Genomic DNA, 24,588 nt, shown 5'->3' with positions numbered 1-24,588 from the left:
ACCCCTTCATGACCTTGGGATTTTCCATTTTTCCGTGTTCGTTTTTCATCCCCCTCCTTCCCAGAGCCATAACTTTTTTATTTTTCCGTCAATTTGGCCATGTGAGGGCATATTTTTTGCAGGACGAGTTGTACTTTTGAACAATATCATTAGTTTTAGCATGTCGTGTACTAGAAAAAAAGTGCACTCCCACACTTGTTTTTTGTTTAGCTTTTTTGCTAGGTTCACTAAATGCTAAAACTGACCTGCCATTATGATTCTCCAGGTCACTACGAGTTCATAGACACCTAACATGACTAGGTTATATTTTACCAAAGTGGTGAAAAAAAATTCCAAACTTTGCTAAAAAAAATACTCGTAGTGTCTCCATTTTTTATGATCTGGGGTCGGTTGAGGGCTTATTTTTTGCGTGCCGAGCTGGCGTTTTTAATGATTCCAATTCGGTGCAGATACGTTCTTTTGATCGCCCGATATTGCATTTTAATTCAATGTCGCGGCGACCAAAAAAAGTAATTCTGACGTTTTGATTTTTTTTCTCGTTACGCCGTTTAGGGATCAGATTAATGCTTTTTTTTTATTGATAGATCGGGCGATTATGAACGCGGCGATACCAAATATGTGTAGGTTTGATATTTTTTTTTTATTGATTTATTTTGATTGGGGCGAATGGAGGGTGATTTAAACTTTTATATTTTTTTTTATTTTTTTCACATTTTTTTTAACTTTTTTTTTTAACTTTTGCCATGCTTCAATAGCCTCCATGGGAGGCTAGAAGCAGACACAGCACGATCGCCTCTGCTACATAGCAGCGATCTGCTGTTCGCTGCTATGTAGCAGAATTACAGGTGTGCTGTGAGCGCCGACCACAGGGTGGCGCTCACAGCTACCGGCGATCAGTAACCATAGAGGTCTCAAGGACCTCTATGGTTACAATGGAGAAGCATCGCCGATCTCCGATCATGTGACGGGGGTCGGCGATGCGCTCATATCCGGCCGCCCGGCCGGATGCAGTAGTTAAATGCCGCTGTCTGTGTTTGACAGCGGCATTTAACTAGTTAATAGCGGCGGGTGAATCACGATTTCACCCGTCGCTATTGCGGGCACATGTCAGCTGTTCAAAACAGCTGACATGTCCCGGCTTTGATGCGGGCTCACCGCGGAGCCCTGCATCAAAGCAAGGGAGCTGACATCGGACGTACTATCCCGTCCGAGGTTAGTAAGGGGTTAAAGATCTCCTGACACATGCGTTTCAGGAAAAAATTAAATTTTATATACAATCAAACAGGCTGCCCGCAGTTTCGGAGGAGTGTCTAGTGGGTCTGGGGAAGACTTTTCATTAGAGGAGGTCACCTCAGTAATTGGAGATCTGAAACAGGGCAAAAGCCCTGGTCCCGATGGTTATTCAGCGGGATTTTATAAACAATTTTCGGATTTACTGGGCCCTCCATTCTTAGCCGCTTGTAACTTTGTTGCTTCAGGGGGGTAATTACCCTCACAGGCCTTAGCTGCACATATAACAGTCTTCCCGAAACCAGAGAAGGATCTCTCCCTGTGTAGTAGTTATCGTCCTATTTCAGTCATCAATATAGACGTAAAAATTTATGCCAAAATGATCGCTAAAAGATTACGTCGTCTCCTGCCTCACCTGATAAACCAAGATCAGGTAGGATTCGTTCCAGGAAGAGAAGCCAGAGACAACACTATAAGATCCATTACCTTGATAGATAGAGCAAACAGGACTGGTGACCCTATGTGTATACTCTCAATCGACGCCGAGAAGGCATTCGATAGGGTGGGATGGGATTTTATGTACCAAACGTTAGAGGGTATTGGTTTAAAACGGAAAATGTTGAGGAGTATCATGGCTCTCTATGAGTCCCCTTCAGCACAAATCAAAGTTAATGGCTCCTTATCAGATTCCTTGCATATACGAAACGGTACAAGACAGGGATGCCCTGTCGCCTTTGTTGTATATATTAACCATGGAACACTTGGCCAATGCAATCCGCAATAATTTATCAATAAAAGGTGTGAAGATCCTCACAGAAGAACACAAGTTGGCACTTTTTGCTGATGACGTGCTCATGTTTATTACCTCTCCTATAACCACTATCCCTAGTATTTTATCGGAATTGCAGTGCTTTGGCCAACTGAGCAATTTCAAAGTAAACTCACACAAATCTGAGATATTAGATATTTCTTTATCTCCGCCACTAGCTACTCAGATATGCTCCTTCCCGTTTAAATGGCGCTCTGATTCCCTCGGATACTTGGGTATAGCCCTGACTGCCAAGTCGTCACAGCTATACGAAACTAATCATAAAATGGCCCTTTGTAGAGCAAAGCTTGATCTGGAGAGGTGGAGTAAATTACATCTGTCCTGGCTTGGGAGGATTAACACAATAAAAATGGATTTATTACCACGTCTACTCTATTTTTTTTTCAGACCATCCCAATGGTTCTACCTGCCTCCTTCTTCTCCAGACTCAAGACAGCAATCACAAGATATATATGGTCGGGCAGGCGTCCTCGCTTATCATATCAATTATTAAGCAGAACTAAACAAGAAGGAGGATTGGGTCTTCCTAACTTTCAGCTTTACAATCATGCCTCCCTCGGAACCTGCCTATTAGATTTTTACCATCATAAACATAATAAAAAGTGAGTAGACTTAGAGTCGCAAGTCTCAATGAATAACCCCATGGTTAGCATCTGGCAGGGTGGGGGAGCTGGGAACCAGGAGGGATCCTCTCCTTTCTTACAAGAAATTTGATTATCTTTGTTAAACACAATAATTTAAAGCTCAACATTTCATCTACACCAGGTCCCTTGACCCCAATGTTTGACAACCCAGACTTCCCTGCAGGCCTAGATAAAGTCATATTCCTTCATAAACACAAAGATAGCCACCCAATAGTCTATGACTACATTACCCATGCATCTGTAAAACGCTTACAATCCCTCTTTGAGGGGTTAGAAATTCCTCCTGGGGTTTGGCTTTTTTATGAACAAATTAGAGGCTATATTCTTAAGATATCCAGACAGGTTGACCTATTTCGACCACTTACTCCTTTCGAGTTGGCTTGCCTCGATGGGGACCCTCCATCGCACACAATATCACTTCTATATAAAATGTTCCAGGGCCATCAGATATCTACATCTGACCCTCCAGCTTTCTTTTTGAAATGGGAAAATGACCTAAACAAACCGATAACGCTGGAGGACAGGAATAGGAGTCTTCTCCACACATTTAGATCCTCGTTATGTGCAGACTATCAAGAGAGAGGTTATGGACTCTTGGCTCGTTGGTACAGGTGCCCAGATAATATTCATACCATGTTCCCAAGCACTCCAGATATGTGCTGGAGGTGTTGGAGGGAGAAGGGATCATACACACACATTTGGTGGTCTTGCCCGCCCATTAGGGGGTTTTGGGAGGATGTCTTTGATTTTCATAAGAAATTATCCCTGTATAAAAGTCGTCCTACAATAGAGGTGGCTCTGCTGTCTGTTTGTGATCTCTCCATAGCCAAGTTTAAGAGAGGCCGCCTCAGACATTTTTTGACAGCTGCGCGCAATTTAATTCCCCGCTACTGGAAGCAATCGATCTCCCCATCAAGATCTGAGCTTGTAGCAGAATTGAACCATCTCTTCAGAATGGAGCAACTAGTTGGTCAGGACACGGGAACCCTGGAAAAAGTACTAAACATATGGACCCCTTGGATAGTGTTTAATGAAACCACAGAACTGACCACTTGGCTTAACTAATCTCTGTGATACACCATCGTTGTCTTTGGTCATGTACTTCTTGATCAGTGAACAAGTATATTTTAATATTAATTACAGACTGAGCTAGGCGAGATGGCGGCCTCCGTCATACGGGTTATGTCCTATCCATCTGGGGGACAGAGAGAGAGAAGTAACAAGAGTGAGGACCTTATGGTAGCTAATGCAAGTAGGGACCTACTACGTTACTGTGCGCAAGGGAAAGGCTACTGATTTCCACCTAGATAAGGGGACTCTGGAATTGCCATCAGACCGGCCAGACTCTGCCTACCCTGTCATCCGGCACCCTGGACTGTGGATGCTGAAGCCTTCAGTAAAGGTAAAGAGACTGCACCCATTGTGTCCTCGTTATTCACCGCGCCATGCACCATCCACCACCACCATCTACACTTCTGGGAAGCCCTGGGGATATACTTCACCTGTGGGAAGGTATACCATCTAGCTGCCATTCCATCACCCCAGCGGACCCCTAAGCAGCGTCGGTCACCCTGACCGAATACCACAGGTGGCGTCACGAACACTACCGTTATCTACAAACTCTACCCTTTTATTGGGCGCCCCTCATAGGGCCACGGTCTGGGTCGGGCCACCCTGACATCCCTGCTGAGGGAACTGAAGGACCCGGTACCGTGTACCCCATTGCCCTTATGTGGGGGCGATCCACAATCATTAGATGTGCTTTTGACGATGAGAACCTATAATTTTCATGTTGCGCAAAAAGAGTCACTACGTTACTCTAATCTATTTAGAGCCTCACACAAGTCTAATTTTTAACCACAACCTTTTGTCAGACCTCAGTACTAGAAATCTAAAGAAATAAACAATAAATATCCACTACCAATGAGGATTTACAAGGGACTTATGAACAAGGGTGCACATTTATTTTCTTAAAGGAAGATTCCCAGCAGAGTGATTCCATTGTGATACAGAACAGGACATGAGGGTACCGGCAAATTATATATGGTATTGATGTTTAGCTCTAAATATTTTCTAGATTTTGCTTTTGAATTAAAAAAAAACTAAATGCTTGCTTTGCATATATGGCCAATTTGAAATAAAAATATTTATGGTAAGTCCTCCAAATGTTTGGGGCAAAAATAAAAAACTAAGGAAATACATTTTGCAGGTTAAGAGATCAACTTGGATTTTTCCTCTTAAAACGTAACCATTGTTATATTTTTTTCTCATAAATCAATAGTACAAATGAAAAGAAGAAACTTTGTAATATATCTTATAAGATAAATCTGTTTCTTTCTCCTCCCGGACTGATCATTCATTCTCAAAATTCTCGATTCCTGGGTAAAATCTAAATTCATTATAGACAGATTTTTACATTACAGAGATCGGCGATGGCAGTTGGTGCTCATAAAGTTTTATGCCAAGGGGAGGAGGGACAAGAGGCAGATCTCCTCCCACCTGCTTCACCCTCCCTTCGACAAAGAATATTACAAAAACCAACTATCATCTGTCTGAGAAATGGGAAAATCTGTCCTCCCTGAATTCAGATTTTTCACGGGAATTGGGAATTTTGAAAACAGATGATCAGTCCTGATGGAGAAAGTAGCAGATTTCTCTCTGATAAGATATATTACAAAGTTGCTTATTTCCATGTGTATTATTGATTTATTAAATAAAATTTTTACCGTAAAATGACGGTTACTCTATAAATATGATACAGAAGACCATTTTCACATCCTCTTAAAAGTTGATTTAGTTTATTTCATTAGTGCTACATGGAAATGATCAGAGCTCTAAAATTTGATCTTTGATGCTTGTAGTGGCATCTCATAGAGGACAGTCCTCACACATTCGATTTTGTGCAGTTTTTAGCTATCAACATTACGATTATTTGTTGCTTATTCATCAGGTGATTAGATGAAATATTGCCAACTCCAGTATAATTTACATTATTAGTAGACTAGATGCCACAGTTCTCAAACTAGCGGAAGGAGGTAACCCCAGTAATATAGAGAAGATCTCACATTTATACCCTTTGCAAAGCGCCAATATTTTGTGGATACCAAACTCTGCCATAAAGTTATAACTCATGATTCACGTAACAAGTGACTCAACATCTACACTCCTGAAATAATTAAGAAAAAAAAAACTAATTTTAATTTTCATTATTGAAATGGAGAACAATGTATCCCTCGTATACAGTTTGTGTTAATTGTTCTGTCTCTCTAGTACATTAGTCAGAAATCCCATAATATTTAGCACCTGGTAATCCTGTAATTCCCCTGCGGAGGAGCTGCAGAGGAATTGAACACTTGATACAAATTTTCTCAAAACTTTACAGTAGATTGCATGAGTTAAACATACTCCAATTAACTTATTGTTTGGGGACTCTACTGACTAAAAAGTGAATTTACAATATGGGACCCATTGTTTTATTTGATTCTCAAGCATTATGGAATATTTTGGAGCTCTAGAAATATTTTAAAACACACACAGATGACATGTACACTGACATATTGAATCAATTTAATAAAATGTCCAAATAATTATTAATTTGCCTATTTCAGGAAATCTAGCGTTTCTGGTCCAGTCAAAGAACTTGTACATTACAAACTTGTGTTTTTAATCTGTCGGCAGGTTTTTGCTATGTAATCTGAGAGCATCATGATATAGAGGCAGCTAGATCGATTCCAGGGATGTGAGACTTACTGTGCTGTGCTATTTGGGGAAGTTTTGATAGAATCCCTGTTTTCTCTGCTGTAGATGTAGCAGTGATCAAATGCTAAGCTGTGTATAACCCCGCCCACACCACTGATTGGCAGCTTCCTGTGTAAATTTCAGCAAGCTGCCAATCAGTGGTGTGGGCGGGGTTATATAGGCTGGACTGGCTGGCACGCGACACCTAGTCCTGTAGTGATAATCATGGATAAAACACTGATTTTATTTAAACTACGGCACACAGCCCAGTAAGTGACAAATCCCTACAACCAGCCTCTCCATCCCTACATTATGCTGCTCTCAGAACAAATAGCTGAAAGATTCCCTTCAAACACAGGACTGGATTCCAGAAAAATAAAGTAAGAAAAACACCTTTTTATGGCAATGTGGAGGAACTACAAGGTGACCACAGCTCTGCCAAGTAATATTGGAGTACTGTAGTATAGACATGAGCCCAACACCAATAATATTATATAAAGAATACTTGTTAATGCATCAACCTTTAAAATAAAAGACAACATCAATTAGATTCACACGTAGTAAAGCAGAAAGTCAAGGAGAAAAGAAAGCTGTGTAGACAGATAACAGTTAAATAAGACCAACTACATCTCTGTACTCTAAGGGTATGTGCACACGTCAGAATTTCTTGCAGAAATTTTCCTGACAAAAAACGGACATTTCTGCCAGAAATCCGCATGCGTTTTTTCGCGTTTTTCATGCGTTTTTGACGCGTTTTTTGTGCGTTTTTTTCCAAATGCATAGAATAGCGGGAAAAACGCAGAAAATCCACAAAATTAATGAACATACTGCTTTTTTTTACCGCGATGCATTTTTTTGCGGAAAAAAAACGCATCATGTGCACAAAACATGCAGAATGCATTCTAAATGATAGGACACATAATGTATGCGTTTTAATGAGTTTTTATAGCTTTTTATAGTGAAAAAACACGAAAAAAAACGTGACTAAACCTGAACGTGTGCACATAGCCTTAGTGTATCTACCTGTCAGTTCAACTTTACAGACCTCATTCATCAAACTCTAAAAAGCCGTGTGTTTTCTACAAGGTCATTTGTGTCTAGAGAACCAAATCATGAAGTGCTTGTTACTGCCAGGTATTCACCGCCAATTTCACTGTTAGGACTGACTCCTTCACACATCATGAGCATACTGGTACTGGAAAACCAGCACCCATGTTATCAGTGTTGCGTGTCCGTGTGATATACTTGTGCATGCGCGAGTCATTCTTGTGACGTCCATGTGCTGCCCTTGTGACACATACTGGAATAAACGGCCTTGCAGAAAATAAAGGTTCTTGTGTGATAAATGTTTTAAAATGTTGCTAAGACCCTAGATAGATAGATAGATATGGGATAGATAGATACGATAGATAGATAGATAGATAGATAGATAGATAGATAGATAGATAGATAGATAGATAGATAGATAGATAGATAGATAGATATGGGATAGATAGATAGATATGGGATAGATAGATAGATATGGGATAGATAGATAGATAGATAGATAGATAGATAGATAGATAGATAGATAAGAGTGGATGGAAAAAGTAGTCAGCCACCAATTGTACAAGTTTTCCCACTTAAAAAGATGAGAGAGACCTGTAATTGACATCATAGACAGACCTCAACTACACTGCGTGCAGAATTATTAGGCAAGTTGTATTTTAGAGGATTATTTTTATTATTGATCAACAACTATGTTCTCAATCAACCCAAAAGACTCAAATATCAAAGCTTAATATTTCTGGAAATTGGAGGTTTTTTTTTAGATTTGGCTATCTTAGGAGGATATCTGTTTGTGCAGGTAATTATTACTGTGCAGAATTATTAGGCAACTTAATAAAAACCAAATATATTCCCATCTCACTTGTTTATTTTCACCAGGTAAACCAATATAACTGCACAAAATTTAGAAATAAACATTTCTGACATGCAAAAACAAAACACCAAAAAATCAGTGACCAATATAGCCACCTTTCTTTATGATGACACTCACCAGCCTTCCATTCATAGATTCTGTCAGTTGCTTGATCTGTTTACGACCAACATTGCGTGCCGCAGCCACCACAGCCTCCCAGACACTGTTCCGAGAGGTGGACTGTTTTCTCTCCCTGTAGATCTCACATATTATGAGGGACCACAGGTTCTCTATGGGGCTCAGATCAGGGGAACAAGGGGGCCATGTCATTATTTTTTTTTCTTTAAGACCTCTACTGGCCAGCCACGCTGTGGAGTAGTTGGAGGCATGTGATGGAGCATTGTCCTGCATGAAAATCATGTTTTTCTTGAACGATACCGACTTCTTCCTGTACCACTGCTTGAAGATGTTGTCTTCCAGAAACTGGCAGTAGGTCTGGGAGTTGAGCATCACTCCATCCTCAACACGAAAAGGTCCCACAAGTTCATCTTTGATGATACCAGCCCATACCAGTACCCCACCTCCACCTTGCTGGCGTCTGAGTTGGAGTGGAGCTCTCTGCCCTTTACTGATCCAGCCTCTGGCCCATCCATCTGGCCCATCAAGTGTCACTCTCATTTCATCAGTCCATAAAACCTTTGAAAAGTCAGTCTTAAGATATTTCTTGGCTCAGTCTTGACGTTTTATCTTATGTTTCTTGTTCAAAGGTGGTCGTTTTTCAGCCTTCCTTACCTTCGCCATGTCCCTGAGTATCGCACACCTTGTGCTTTTTGATACTCCAGTAACGTTGCAGCTGTGAAATATGGCAAAACTGGTGGCAAATGGCATCTTGGCAGCTTCACGTTTGATTTTCCTCAATTCATGGGCAGTTATTTTGCGCCTTTTTTTCCTATCACACTACTTGCGACCCTGTTGGCTATTTGCCATGAAACGCTTGATTGTTCGGTGATCACGCTTCAAAACTTTGTCAATTTCAAGACTGCTGCTCCCTCTGCAAGACATCTCATAATTTTGGACTTTTCAGAACCCGTCAAATCTCTCTTCTGACCCATTTTGCCAAAGGAAAGAAAGTTGCCTAATACTTAAGCACACCTTATATAGGGTTTTGATGTCATTAGACAACAACCCTCCACATTACAGAGATGCACATCACCTGATTTACTTAATTGGTAGTTGGCTCTCAAGCCTAAACAGCTTGGAGTAGGACAACATGTATCAAAAGTATCATGTGATCCAAAATACAACATGCCTAATAATTCTGCACGCAGTGTATGAGAGTCAAAAGGAGAAAACAAATCCAGAAAATCACCTTGTCTTATTTGGCAATATTTATTTTGCAAATTACGGTATGTGTTAAATAAGTATTTGGTCACCTAAAAACATGCAAGATTTCTGGCTCTCACAGACCTGTAACTTCTTCTTTAAGAAGCTCCTCTGTCCTCCACTCATTACCTGTAGCAATGGCACCTGTTTGAACTTGTTATCAGTATAATAGACACCTGTCCACAACCTCAAACAGTCACACTCCAAACTCCAGTATGGTGAAGATCAAAGAGCTGTCGAAGGACACCAGAAACAAAATTGTAGCCCTGCACCAGGCTGGGAAGACTGAATCTGCAATAGGCAAGCAGCTTGGTGTGATGAAAGCAAGTGGGAGCAATAATAAGAAAATGGAAGACATACAAGACCACTGACCTCCCTCGATCTGAGGCTCCACGTAAGAGCTCACCCCGTGAGGTCAAAATGATCACAAGAACGGTGAGCAAAAATCCCAGAATCACATGGAGGGACCTAGTGAATGACCTGCATAGAGTTGGGACCACCGTAACAAAGGCTTCCATCAGTAACACACTATGCTGCCAGGGACTCGGATCCTGCAGGGCCAGATGGGTCCCCCTGCTTAAGCCAGTGCATGTCCGGGCCCGTCTGAAGTTTGCTAGAGAGCATTTGGATTATCCAGAAGAGTATTGGGAGAATGTCATATGGTCTGATGAAACCAAAGTAGAACTGTTTGGTAGAAACAAAACTCGTCATGTTTGGAGGAGACAGAATGCTGAGTTGCATCCAAAGAACACCATACCTACTGTGAAGCATGGAGGTGGCAACATCATGCTTTGGGGCTCTTTCTCTGCAAAGGGACCAGGACGACTGATCTGTGTACATGAAAGAATGAATGGGGCCATGTATCGTGACATTTTGCGTGCAAACCTCCTTCCATCAGCAAGGGCATTGAAGATGAAACATGGATGGGTCTTTCAGCATGAATAATCCCAAGCACACTGCCAGGGAAACGAAGGAGTGGCTTTGTAAGAAGCATATGAAGGTCCTGGAGTGGCCTAGCTAGTCTCCAGATCTCAACTCCATGAAAAACCTTTGGAGGGAATTCAAAGTCTGTGTTGCCCAGAGACAGGCCCAAAACATCACTGCTCTAGAGGAGATCTGCTTGGAGGAATGAGCCAACATACCACCAACAGTGTGTGTCAACCTTGTGAAGACTTACAAAAAATATTTGACATCGGTCATTGCCAGCAAAGGATTTATAACACAATATTGAGATTAACTTTTGTTAATGACCAAATACTTATTTTCCACCATATTTTGCTAAATAAATCTTGCCAAATCAGACAAGGCGATTTTCTGGATTTGTTTTCTCATTTTGACTCTCATAGTTGTGTTCTACCTATGATGTCAATTACAGCTCATCTGATTCGGTCAACCCCACATCCTTGGAATAGAGCGGAGGGGCATGCACAAACATTGCTTCATTCATCTATTCCATTCACTGTAGATGGAGCTGTGTGGTGAAGATGATTAAGGAGGTTCGGGAACTTCTTCTGGTGAGTGATTATTGGGGTCCAAAAGGTGAGCTCCCAGTGATAAATTTTAACTGTGGAAAAAACCTCTGAAGACATTGCCTCACTACAGACCACTCCTCTAATAAGAAAGCGGCTTAATATGGCTGCTCATGTGTTGTATGATACAGTTGTGGCCAAAAGTATTGACACCCCTGCAATTTTGTCAGATAATACTCAGTTTCTTCCTGAAAATGATTGCAATCACAAATTCTTTGGTATTATTATCTTCATTTAATTTGTCTTAAATGAAAAAAAAAAAAAGAATTGTCCTAAAGCCAAACTGGATATAATTCCACACCAAACATAAAAAGGGGGTGGACAAAAGTATTGGGGTGTCAATATTTTAGGCCACAACTGTATGTTGACCATTCATGGCCAACACATTTGTTTACGACTCTCTAAATGGCTAAGGGCTATCCTTACGAAAAAAAAACCTTTGACACTGAATGTTTCAGAATATTCAAAAAAATATATAGACCATCTGGCACATAGGATATTTGTTTCTAACTTTTACTTTTCTCATTACAAGCCGCATAAAGTTTATCCTGAAGAATAATCATATTTCTGGTCAGGTACAAGATCTAAAGCAAGTCAGACTGATTCAATTTTTGGAAAATCAATGCAGAAATTAATTTTTAAAAATCTGCTCATCTCAACTCCTTGCCATCTAGCCTTTGTGATCAAAAAGCACAACTCAGCAGTCATATGTAGAAAACCTCCTTCTCCAGAAAGAGACAGCTCATTGTGGAAATGCCAGTATCCAAAATCCTCCTTGCATTGCTGCATTGAACAGCCCAAATAAAGATGTTTTAGAGATTAAAATAGAGTCATCAAGATAATGGTCAGTGATGTAATTTGTAATGTGATTTAAAACCAGGGAGGACAGAGGTATAGGACCAGAAAATGTATTAAAAATCAGTTTTTCTAATGTGCTTACAAGAGGAGATGGCACGAGTTGCAGAATCTGATTATTTCCTACACTTTAGTGCTGAAACATATTCAAGATGATCCTGCATATTCACAGATGTTAAGTCTACTCAGCTGTTGTACAATTGTCTTGTTTCTAAGCAGTGTCACATTAATCCGTAGGGTGTTCTTATGAGGTTCAGGAAATGTCAAGTACGTTTCTCTAGGGGAAGATCACATTTGAAGCTTAACGGAGGGTATGGTGTTCATTTAAATGGAACAAAACAGGGAGCTGATTACAGCAGCCTAATCACAACACAAGATGCCATAATACTACAACGCAAGTGACACTACAGTGCTAGTTAGAGACACACCGCCTATCAGGTACTTGTGGTCTCTAATCGAAGACTTGCCGAAGAGCGCATCACCGATCGTTCCAATTCTATTCTACTTCTAGACCGATGTTATAACTGGTTGGACTAGTGGACCCAGTATATCCCAGTGTACACCATGTCTGTTGCATCTGGGAAATTCACAACAAAATTCATGGAGAGCTCGCTGCTGTTTTTGTTGCTTTTCTAGTTGTGAATTTCCTCCATTTTACTGCAATGGAAAACATCTAGTGTAAGAGTGTAAAGTCCACTGTATGTACTTGCTATTGAGGAGATGCCACAAAAACCTCAACAAATCTAGAATTTGTTGTGGACTTTTAAACGTTATAAGTTGGTGTTTCTCATTCACGTTCATTGTACTGTATTTTGCTCCAGAATTTTGGATCAGGTTATGCAACTAAAAATCCTTAAAAACTATGGGATGTGTGAACCAGCAGAGTCATGGTTTCGATCATTATGCCAAGATACGAAGTATAATATTGTCTATGAAAGACGAGTGGGAACAGTATAACGTTTACGTCTTTCCATACATAAGCCAATCTGGATCTAGCTCAATAAAATAAAGCACCCTAGTGTCCCTCAAGTCACCCTTCTCTCCTTCTTGAACTGTTTTCAATAGGCAAGGATCCAGAACAGTGCACTATCCCTCGATTAACTCAGACATTCGTATAGTTGGATTCACACACAGCATTTTTCCTTCACCTCGATGTTAGTTGGAGGTCAAACATTTGTGGCTTTCCACCAGTTTTGGTGAGAAACCCATAGAGAACCAGAAATTGTCTATAGCCCTTCAACTTAAAAGAATTTAATTTGGTGACATTGAAAAATTTTCTGTAACAACTTTAAAACATTAAAGTGGTTTTTCATACAAAGAAAAATGGATTTGGCTTTTTGATTTTCTTTCAGGAACAGGGACAACCCAATGGCCATTGCCATTAGACATTGGTTGTCTAATTTTTGAATGTGTCAAGAATGCAATTTCAGACCATGAAAAAATATTAAACTATTTTTTTATTTTTTTTTTTAGGAAAAAGAAAAAAACAAAACAATAAAATCTCCTTTTTTCTGAATGGTAATCAACGAGTGGCAGCAGCAGTTTTTCAGTATTCACAAGCTTCATATCCTTCCACTTCATATTGCTTTTTAGACTAACGCCTTATTCAGACGTGCTTTCTTTTTTTAAAAATTGCTCTAGCCATGATTTTTACAAATAGAAAGCATACCAAGCGTCTGCTCAATAAAATTTTTTTTTAAAAAGTACACATATCCGAGTTACTGATCAAAAATCACACATTTAAGTCTATGGGTCCATGAAAAATTGGGACAGTGCACTGATGGTGTCCTATTTGCATCCTAGCACTGGCCACATAGCCCTGTTTGCCAGGAGAAGCTTGGGAAACCTCCATCAGTTTTTCTTTCCATATGAGTAGAACTGATAAAACACTGATAGTAAAAGCTGACACTGGGTATGTGCACACAAAGGCTTTTTGCTGCGTTTTTGGAGCAGAAACTGATCAGAATTTAGAGAAAACTCTTCAAATCCTACTCCAAATCTCAAAAGTCCTCAAAAGCATGGACGTTCTGCTCAGTTTCTGCTCAGAAAATACTACAAAAAGTCTTTGTGCTCAGGTAGCCACTGACCAAACACTGACGAGAATCTGGTCTAGCACACTGATGGAAATTGGTCAAATCACACATTAGGAGACCCGGTCATTACCGGTAATCGAGTTAATGGAGGTTGTAAGTATAGTAGTTCTAATAAAAATAACGGATAGCAATATAAAACAGTGGAAAATGTATGACAGAAATAAAATTCCAAGAAGCTTGGTACAAAAATCTTTTAAAAGTGGAAAATAATTGATCTCCGAGAAGCTTGTGGTACAACCCAGTTAATAAAAATTCACCTTTCATTTAGGTTTAGCAGGACAGCAGGGAGGGGATCACACCAAAAAATCATGGCCGATATAGTGTTTGTCTCAAAAAAGTGACAACTGCTCGCTCTCAAATTGTTCCCACACCCCCAATAATTATGCTCCGAATCAACTAAGAACCCTTAGAAGAGGGTGAATGTGCTAGGGGACAAGTGCCCTTTAAAGGGCATAGGACAGAAAAAACAGAGAAGACATGAATGGATGCCAACTAATATAAGATAATCATTAGCATTAATCTAAACACAAAATTAAAAATGGGAATAAATTAGAGGGTTTGGAGCTCTGCATTTCCTTGTCTGGGATAGATATAGAAAACGTCTGATCAGACTCTGAAGTCTTATGTAACTAAATACCTTGCAACCAAGATCCATTAAAAGGCTACAGATATTGCAGAGTATCTACTTGACAATACAGAGACGTTGGTTATTATTACAACCATCTGTGGCTTGTGGCTCAGGGACCCTGAAGTGCTGTTAACATCGACCATTTACTATGATGCTTATGTTACCTGTTGCGACATAACTTCGGATGAATTTTCTATTTATGTCTGATCTTAAAAATGGATGACGGATAGGATGATTGACATGTATCGATGTCTTTTTCCAGATTTAGCATGCACAATAGTTAGCAACATGGAATTTCATAATCGTTGCATTTTTATAAGGACTGTCCATACAATAATACTTACCGGTAATTTGCCATAAAATTACCACAGATTTCAAGTTTCAGAATGATAACTAGAGCAGACCTGTAGTGACTCCTAAAACAGATATGCAGTGATGAAGAGAACAGATCTTTAATGACATCTAGAACAGATCTGCAGTGATGCCGAGAACAGTCCTGTAGAGATATCTAGAACAGACCTGTAGTGGCACCTAGAATAGACTTGTAGCAACACCTAGAAAAAACATGCATTGATGCTTAGAACAGACCTGTAGCGACGCATAGAGTAGACCTGTAGTGATGCCTAGAGTAGACCTATACAGATATCTAGAACAGACCTGTAGTGGCACCTAGAATAGACTTGTAGCAACACCTAGAAAAAGCATTCATTGATTCTTAGAACAGACCTGTAGCGGCGCCTAGAACAGACTGTAGCGATGCCTATAGCAGACGTGTAGCATCGTCTAGAGCAGATGTGTAGTGACGCCTAGAGCAGACGTGTAGCGACGCCTAGAGCAGACCTGTAACGACCCCTAGAACACACCTATCGTAATCCCTGGAACACACCTATCGCAACTCCTAGAACACACCTGTAGCGACCCCTAGAATACACCTGTAGCGACACCTAGAGCAGAACTGTAACGACCCCTAGAGCAGATATGTAGCAACCCCTAGAACACAACTGCAGCAACCCCTATAACACACCTGTAGCAACCCCTAGAGCACACCTGTAGCAACCCCTAGAACACACCTGTAGCAACGCCTGGAGCACACCTGTAGCGACGCCTAGAGCAGACCTGTAGCGATGCCCAGAGCAGACCTGTTGCGACGCCTAGAGCAGATCTGTAACGACCCCTAGAATACATCTGTCGCAACCCCTGGAACACAACTGTAGCAACCCCTAGAACACAACTGCAGCAACCCCTATAACACACCTGTAGCTACCCCTAGAGCACACCTGTAGCAACCCCTAGAACACACCTGTAGCAACGCCTGGAGCACACCTGTAGCGACACCTGGAGCAGACCTGTAGCAATGCTTGGAGCAGACCTGTAATGACCCCTAGAACACACCTGTTGTAACCCCTGGAGCACACCTGTGGCAACCCCTGGAACACAGCTGTAGCAACCCCTAGAACACACCTGTAGTAACGCTTGGAGCAGACCTGTAGCGACCCTTAGAGCAGACCTGTAACGATGCGTAGAGCAGACCTGTAGCAACACCTGGAGCAGACGTGTAGCGATGCCTAGAGCGGACCTGTATCAATGCCTAGAGCAGACCTGTAGCAACACCTAGAGCAGACCTGTAATGACCCCTAGAACACACCTGTCGCAACCCCTGGAACACACCTGTAGCAACCCCTAGAACACACCTGTAGTGACGCCTAGAGCAGACCTGTAGCGACGCCTAGGGCAGACCCGTAGCGACGCCTAGAGAAGGCCTGTAGTGATGCCTAGAGCAGACCTGTAGTGCCGCCTAGAGCAGACCTGCAGCGACGCCTAGAGCAGACCTGCAGCGACGCATAGAGCAGACCTGTAGCGACACCTAGAGCAGACCTGTAGGGACACCTGGAACAGACCTGTATCGAGGCCCATTTTGAGGAGTTTTTAATAGTAGGACAAAAGGACAAGATGAAGTTTATGTTTACAGAAGTTATTTGAACAAGAACCCTTCTCTATTCATCATAAGGCCTCATTGGAATCTCTGTAACAGTACCAAAACCTAGTGTAAAAAAGATAATACTGGTATGTCATGGAGGCACCACTGTACAGGTGTAACTTCTGAACCTTACAACTCTAATAATGTATAAAATAATGGTTCTGCGCAAGAATAAGTCCACAGCAAAACAGTAATTTGGTCAGGACTAGAGATTTAGATTTTTTGCAACGTGCAAGTCATTATTGCGCCTTACTGCAATCTATGGCCGTGTGGCATTTGTCAGACTCAGAGGTACTCAGTCACCTACGGTTATCTCACGGAATCTGGCTAATACTAAAAAAGAAATCCAAGCGTTGGGATAATAAAATATATCGATGTTACAGGGAAAATATACAGTGATATGATAATATAGAAATAGTAGCCTCAGAAGAGGTGCAATCAAAACCTCTGTGACGTAACAATACAATAAATATAAATAGTCACAGTAATATCACAGTGCTGGGTTTATGCGGACACTATTAGCTCACTTTGCACAGATAATTTTTCATAAAGGGAAAATGAGAATTCATAGGAAAGGTATTATCACAGAGGAATAATGCACACAGTGATGCAGTGACATAGGAGCACTGTGGTAAAAATATATAGTAATAGAACTAAAAGAAAATGCACACAGTAATGTTACAGCACAAGGATAACAGTGTGAGGTTCCAGTGGAGGGAATACATATTATTGACATGTCCATAGGTACAGGTGCTACTACCATCTCAAAATCCTTTAAATCAGCTCATATTCACATGGGAAGTTGTTCAGAGCTACACATTCAGCAAAAATGTATGTATATGTAATTTTGAAAACATACAAAGATGGATGAAGTGCAATATTGCCACTTTTTTCTGTTTTGGCTAATGGGTGGTCTGAACACAATCCTTGTGATGTGGCATAACAGAAATAAATGTTATAGCAGAAGGGTGCCACTGACATCAGTGGTCCAACCTCAGTGATCCCATTACAGTGGTCCAAGCTCGGTGATCCCCAACAATACTGTCTTAAGTCAGAAGATGGTTTTAACCCCTTCATGACCCAGCCTATTTTGACCTTAAAGACCTTGCCGTTTTTTGCAATTCTGACCAGTGTCCCTTTATGAGGTAATAACTCAGGAACGCTTCAACGGATCCTAGCGGTTCCGAGATTGTTTTTTCGTGACATATTGGGCTTCATGTTAGTGGTAAATTTAGGTCAATAAATTCTGTGTTTATTTGTGATAAAAACGGAAATTTGGCGAAAATTTTGAAAATTTCGCAATTTTCACATTTTGAATTTTTATTCTGTTAAACCAGAGAGTTATGTGACACAAAATAGTTAATAAATAACATTTCCCACACGTCTACTTTACATCAGCACAATTTTGGAAGCAAAATTTTTTTTTGCTAGGAAGTTATAAGGGTTAAAATTTGACCAGCGATTTCTCATTTTTACAACGAAATTTACAAAACCATTTTTTTTAGGGACCACCTCACATTTGAAGTCAGATTGAGGGGTCTATATGGCTGAAAATACCCAAAAGTGACACCATTCTAAAAACTGCACCCCTCAAGGTGCACAAAACCACATTCAGGAAGTTTATTAACCCTTCAGGTGCTTCACAGCAGCAAAAGCAACATGGAAGGAAAAAATGAACATTTAACTTTTTAGTCACAAAAATGATTTTTCAGCAACAATTTTTTTATTTTCCCAATGGTAAAAGGAGAAACTGAACCACGAAAGTTGTTGTCCAATTTGTCCTGAGTACGCAGATAACTCATATGTGGGGGTAAACCACTGTTTGGGCGCACGGCAGGGCTTGGAAGGGAAGGAGCGCCATTTGACTTTTTGAATGAAAAATTATCTCCATCGTTAGCGGACACCATGTCGCGTTTGGAGAGACCCTGTGTGCCTAAACATTGGAGCTCCCCCACAAGTGACCCCATTTTAGAAACTGGACCCCCCAAGGAACTTATCTAGATGCCTAGTGAGCACTTTAAACCCTCAGGTGCTTCACAAATTGATCCGTAAAAATGAAAAAGTACTTTTTTTTCACAAAAAATTTCTTTTCGCCTCAATTTTTTCATTTTCACATGGGCTATAGGATAAAATGGATCCTAAAATTTGTTGAGCAATTTCTCCCGAGTACGCCGATACCTCATATGTGGGGGTAAACCACTGTTTGGGCACACGGCAGGGCTCGGAAGGGAAGGCGCGCCTTTTGACTTTTTGAATGGAAAATTAGCTCCAATTGTTAGCGGACACCATGTCGCATTTGGAGAGCCCTTGTGTGCCTATGCATTGGAGCTCCCCCACAAGTGACCCCATTTTGGAAACTAGACCCACAAAGGAACTAATCTAGATGTGTGGTGAGCACTTTGAACCCTCAAGTGCTTCACAGAAGTTTATAACGCAGAGCCATGAAAATTTAAAAAAAATTTTCTTTTCTCAAAAATAATTTTTTAGCCCGCAATTTTTTATTTTCCCAAGGGTAACAGGAGAAATTTGACCCCAAAATTTGTTGTCCAGTTTCTCCTGAGTACGCTGATACCCCATATGTGGGGGTAAACCACTGTTTAGGCACATGCTGGGGCTCGGAAGTGAAGTAGTGACGTTTTGAAATGCAGACTTTGATGGAATGCTCTGCGGGCGTCACGTTGCGTTTGCAGAGCCCCTGATGTGGCTGAACAGTAGAAACCCCCCACAAGTGACCCCATTTTGGAAACTAGACCCCGAAAGGAACTTATCTAGATGTGACGTGAGCACTTTGAACCCCCAAGTGCTTCACAGAAGTTCATAACACAGAGCAGTGAAAATAATAAATACGTTTTCTTTCCTCAAAAATAATTATTTAGCCCAGAATTTTTTATTTTCCCAAGGGTTACAGGAGAAATTGGACCACAAAAGTTGTTGTCCAGTTTCTCCTGAGTAAGCTGATACCCCATGTGTGGGGGTAAACCACTGTTTGGGCACGTGCTGGGGCTCGGAAGGGAAGTAGTGACTTTTGAAATGCAGACTTTGATGGAATGGTCTGCGGGCGTCACGTTGCGTTTGCAGAGCCCCTGGTGTGCCTAAACAGTAGAAACCCCCCACAAGTGACCCCATTTTGGAAACTAGACCCCCAAAGGAACTTATCTAGATATGTGGTGAGCACTTTCAACCCCCAAGTGCTTTACAGAAGTTCATAACACAGAGTCCTGAAAATAATAAATACGTTTTCTTTCCTCAAAAATAATTTTTTAGCCCAGAATTTTTTATTTTCCCAAGGGTTACAGGAGAAATTGGACCCCAAAAGTTGTTGTCCAGTTTCTCCTGAGTACGCTGATACCCCATGTGTGGGGGTAAACCACTGTTTGGGCACATGCCGGGGCTCGGAAGTGAAGTAGTGACTATTGAAATGCAGACTTTGATGGAATGGTCTGCGGACGTCACGTTGCGTTTGCAGAGCCCCTGGTGTGCCTAAACAGTAGAAACCCCCCACAAGTGACCCCATTTTAGAAACTAGACCCCCAGAGGAACTTATTTAGATATGTGGTGAGCACTTTGAACCCCCAAGTGCTTCACAGACGTTTACAACGCAGAGCCGTGAAAATAAAAAATCATTTTTCTTTCCTCAAAAATGATGTTTTAGCAAGCATTTTTTTATTTTCACAAGGGTAACAGGAGAAACTGGACCCCAGTAATTGTTGCGCAGTTTGTCCTGAGTATGCTGGTACCCCATATGTGGGGGTAAACCACTGTTTGGGCACACGTCGGGGCTCGGAAGTGAGGGAGCAACATTTGACTTTATGAATACAAGATTGGCTGGAATCAATGGTGGCGCCATGTTGCGTTTGGAGACCCCTGATGTGCCTAAACAATGGAAACCTCTCAATTCTAACTCCAACACTGACCCCAACACACCCCTAACCCTAATCCCAACTGTAGCCATAACCCTAATCACAACCCTAACCACAACCCTAATTCCAACCCTAACCCTAAGGCTATGTGCCCACGTTGCGGATTCGTGTGAGATTTCTCCGCACCATTTTTGAAAAATCCGCGGGTAAAGGGCACTGCGTTTTACCTGCGGATTTACCGTGGATTTCCAGTGTTTTTTGTGCGGATTTCACCTGCGGATTCCTATTGAGGAACAGGTGTAAAATGCTGCGGAATCCGCACAAATAATTGACATGCTGCGGAAAATACAACGCAGCATTTCCGTGTGGTATTTTCCGCACCATGGGCACAGCGGATTTGGTTTTCCATAGGTTTACATGGTACTGTAAACCTGATGGAACACTGCTGCGAATCCGCAGCGGCCAATCCGCACCGTGTGCACATAGCCTAATTCTAAAGGTATGTGCACATGCTGCGGAAAACGCTGCGGATCCGCAGCAGTTTCCCATGAGTTTACAGTTCAATGTAAACCTATGGGAAACAAAAATCGCTGTACACATGCTGCGGAAAAACTGCACGGAAACGCAGCGGTTTACATTCCGCAGCATGTCACTTCTTTCTGCGGATTCCGCAGCGGTTTTACAACTGCTCCAATAGAAAATCGCAGTTGTAAAACCGCAGTGAAATGCGCAGAAAAACCACGGTAAATCCGCGATAAATCCACAGCGGTTTAGCACTGCGGATTTATCAAATCCGCAGCGGAAAAATCCGCAGAGGAACAGAATACGTGTGCACATACCGAAACCCTAACCCTAACCCCTAACCCTAGTTCTTACCCCAACCTTAGTGGGAAAAATTTTTTTTTTATTTCTTATTGTCCCTACCTATGGGGGTGACAAAGGGGGGGGGGGGGCATTTACTATTTTTTTTATTTTGATCACTGAGATATAACCTATCTCAGTGATCAAAACTCACTTTGGAATGAATCTGCCGGCCGGCAGATTCGGCGGGCGCACTGCACATGCGCTCGCCATTTTGGAAGATGGCGGCGCCCAGGAAAGAAGACGGACGGATCCCGGGAGGCTAGGTAAGTATAAGGGGGGGAGATCAGGGCACGGGGGGTGGATCGGAGCATGGGGGGGTGGATCGGAACACGGGGGGCTGGATTGGAGCACGGGGTGGGGGATCGCTGTGCAGGGGGGTGGATTGGAGCACGGGGTGGGGGATCGTTGTGCAGGGGGGTGGATCGGAGCACGGGGGGATCGCTGTGCGGGGGGGTGATCGGAGTGCGGGGGGGTTGATTGGAGCACGGGGTGAGCGGACAGGAGGACGGGGGAGCGGAGCACAGGATGGAGGGGAGCGGAGCACAGATCGGGGGGCTGGGTGGGCGATCGGTGGGGTGGGGTGGGTGCACATAAGTGTTTCCAGCCATAGCCGATGATATTGCAGCATCGGCCATGGCTGGATTGTAATATTTCACCAGTTTTTTTAGGTGAAATATTACAAATCGCTGATTGGCAGTTTCACTTTCAACAGCCAATCAGAGCGATCGTAGACACGGGGGGGGGGGGGGTGAAGCCACCCCCCCTGGGCTTAACTACCACTCCCCCTGTCCCTGCAGGCCGGGTGAAATTGGAGTTAACCCTTTCACCCGATCTGCAGGGACGCGATCTTTCTGTGACACAGCATATGCGTCACAGGTCGGATTGGCACCGACTTTCATGACGCATACGCTGTGTCACAGGTCGGGAAGGGGTTAAAGGTACTTCCCAGTAAAAGGAAGTAATCCCCTATCCACTGGATAGGTCATAATCATTAGATTAGGGTGGGTCTGACCACTTGGCCCTTCATCGATTGCCAAAATGGGTGAACTGCCTTTCCTATTCTCACTTGGCCCAAGACGGTGGCCAGGAGGAGTTCAATGAAGCAGTGTCACACCGTTAACGGCGATAAAGGGGCAGGATGGCGTACTGGGACCCGCACCTGTCCCTGTTACTATAATGGGGCCCTGACTTTCCCTTATCTCAGGGGTACCTATAATGGTTAGGAGGCCTGAGCCGCCAGCGTATCCCGCTCTCTTGTGCAGGCCCTATCAGTGGCCTCCTTTCCCCCCCAAGGGAGGTGGACTGCACCAGTGTATAAATACGACAATTAAACAGGGTATGCAGACAAGGTAACTAAAATCTCAAAATCACCAAATGCTCACACAACCACAGAGGAAACACAGAGAAGGGAAGAGAAGGAAAAAACTACGAAGGAAAACAGGTTTAACATGCAACCAAAACAGCAGACACTAATCTCTTTAAATAAACCTCCAAGCTCCTAATACCACGCTCCTTCCCACTTCAATCAAGCCAGGCAGCAGAACTGATCACTGACAACAGTTGTAGTCAAAGCTGAGTCTATATAGGAGCGGAGATTGCAAAAACAAAATCAGCTGAGAGACCAAGCTTTCAGTAACTTCAGTAACAAGGTTTAACTCCTGCCCTGCTGGCACAAGACAGCCAGGTCAGAATTCAAGAGAAGAGCTTCTGTTCATCGTGTGTGAACGAGGCCCAGAGCGCTGCGGTTCTCTGGAACCTCTCTGTCGCGGTAGCCCCGTGACAAGCAGCTCGTTAGACATTTACCCTGCCACTCTATCCAATTCCATAGAGCTGACGACAGGTAGAAAGACGATTGCTGTTCTCTGCTACATTCATTAGTGACACACACTCAAATGGAGCAGCTGCAGGGCGCATGTGTGAACTAGGGGATAATGAGGGACACAATTTTTATGTTTTAAAGATGTGCTGGAGTGGAACAAAAAATTGCACAAATAGAGACATGCCGTAAAAGGAGATAAAAGACAGATGTGTAGTTGTGCTCACCTGGAGATGATGTGATACACGAGTATTACATACCTGGTAATGTGTTTTTTCATGAGACATGACGGCACCACGAGAGAGGGGATCCGCCCATCAAGGACAGGAAACCTTCAAGATAAGAGGGGCGGCTCCTCTCCCCACATCAGTTGTTTTACAGAGTACGAGAGGAATTCCGCTGGTTAGTGTACACAAAAATAATACATCCTATACGGTTCTATTCACCGACACCCGAGGGAGTGTATAATACAAATAATGCTAATAATGCACCCAACTAATGAAGTGATCAAAAGGGTGGGAATATAAGTGTGCCGTCATGTCTCATGAAAAAACACATTACCAGGTATGTAATACCCGTGTTTTTCCATCATACATGACGGCACCACGAGAGAGTTACAGAGATTTGTATTCTCTTTTACGGAGGGATCACTGCTTGTAACACTCCTCTCCCAAATGTGAGATCAGAGGTAGCAGATAGGTCTAGCCTATAATGTTTAAAAAATGTAGACGGAGAGGACCAAGTGGCCGCCTTACAGATTTGGTTGATGCTAGCATGATTTCTGCTCTTTCTGCTCAAGACGTCGCCATGGCCCTCATGGAGTGGGCTTTCAGACCCTGTGGAACAACCCTGCCTGCACTACTATACGCTAGAACAATGGCCTCTCTCACCCATCTAGCGATAGTTTGTCTTGAGGCTTTAAGGCCCTTCATTGACCCCTGGAATGAAACAAACAAAGCCCTCTGTTTCCTCCAGGATTTTGTCATCTCTATACAGGTCCTTCTCAAAAAATTAGCATATAGTGTTAAATTTCATTATTTACCATAATGTAATGATTACAATTAAACTTTCATATATTATAGATTCATTATCCACCAACTGAAATTTGTCAGGTCTTTTATTGTATTAATACTGATGATTTTGGCATACAACTCCTGATAACCCAAAAAACCTGTCTCAATAAATTAGCATATTTCACCCATCCAATCAAATAAAAGTGTTTTTTAATAACAAACAAAAAA

General features: G+C 42.2%; 1 protein-coding gene across 3 annotated transcripts in view; it reads right to left on the bottom strand.

Moving 5' to 3' along the window:
- SLC8A3 (solute carrier family 8 member A3) overlaps nt 1–24,588 on the bottom strand; it is a 470,913-nt gene that overhangs the window by 335,810 nt on the left and 110,515 nt on the right. The gene's annotated exons all lie outside the window — the stretch shown is intronic.

Source organism: Ranitomeya imitator, chromosome 1 (assembly GCF_032444005.1).
Source record: "Ranitomeya imitator isolate aRanImi1 chromosome 1, aRanImi1.pri, whole genome shotgun sequence".
Classification (NCBI taxonomy): Eukaryota; Metazoa; Chordata; class Amphibia; order Anura; family Dendrobatidae; genus Ranitomeya; species Ranitomeya imitator.
Note: the sequence above shows the minus strand (reverse complement) of the source record. Positions and strands in the feature narration are given on the sequence as shown.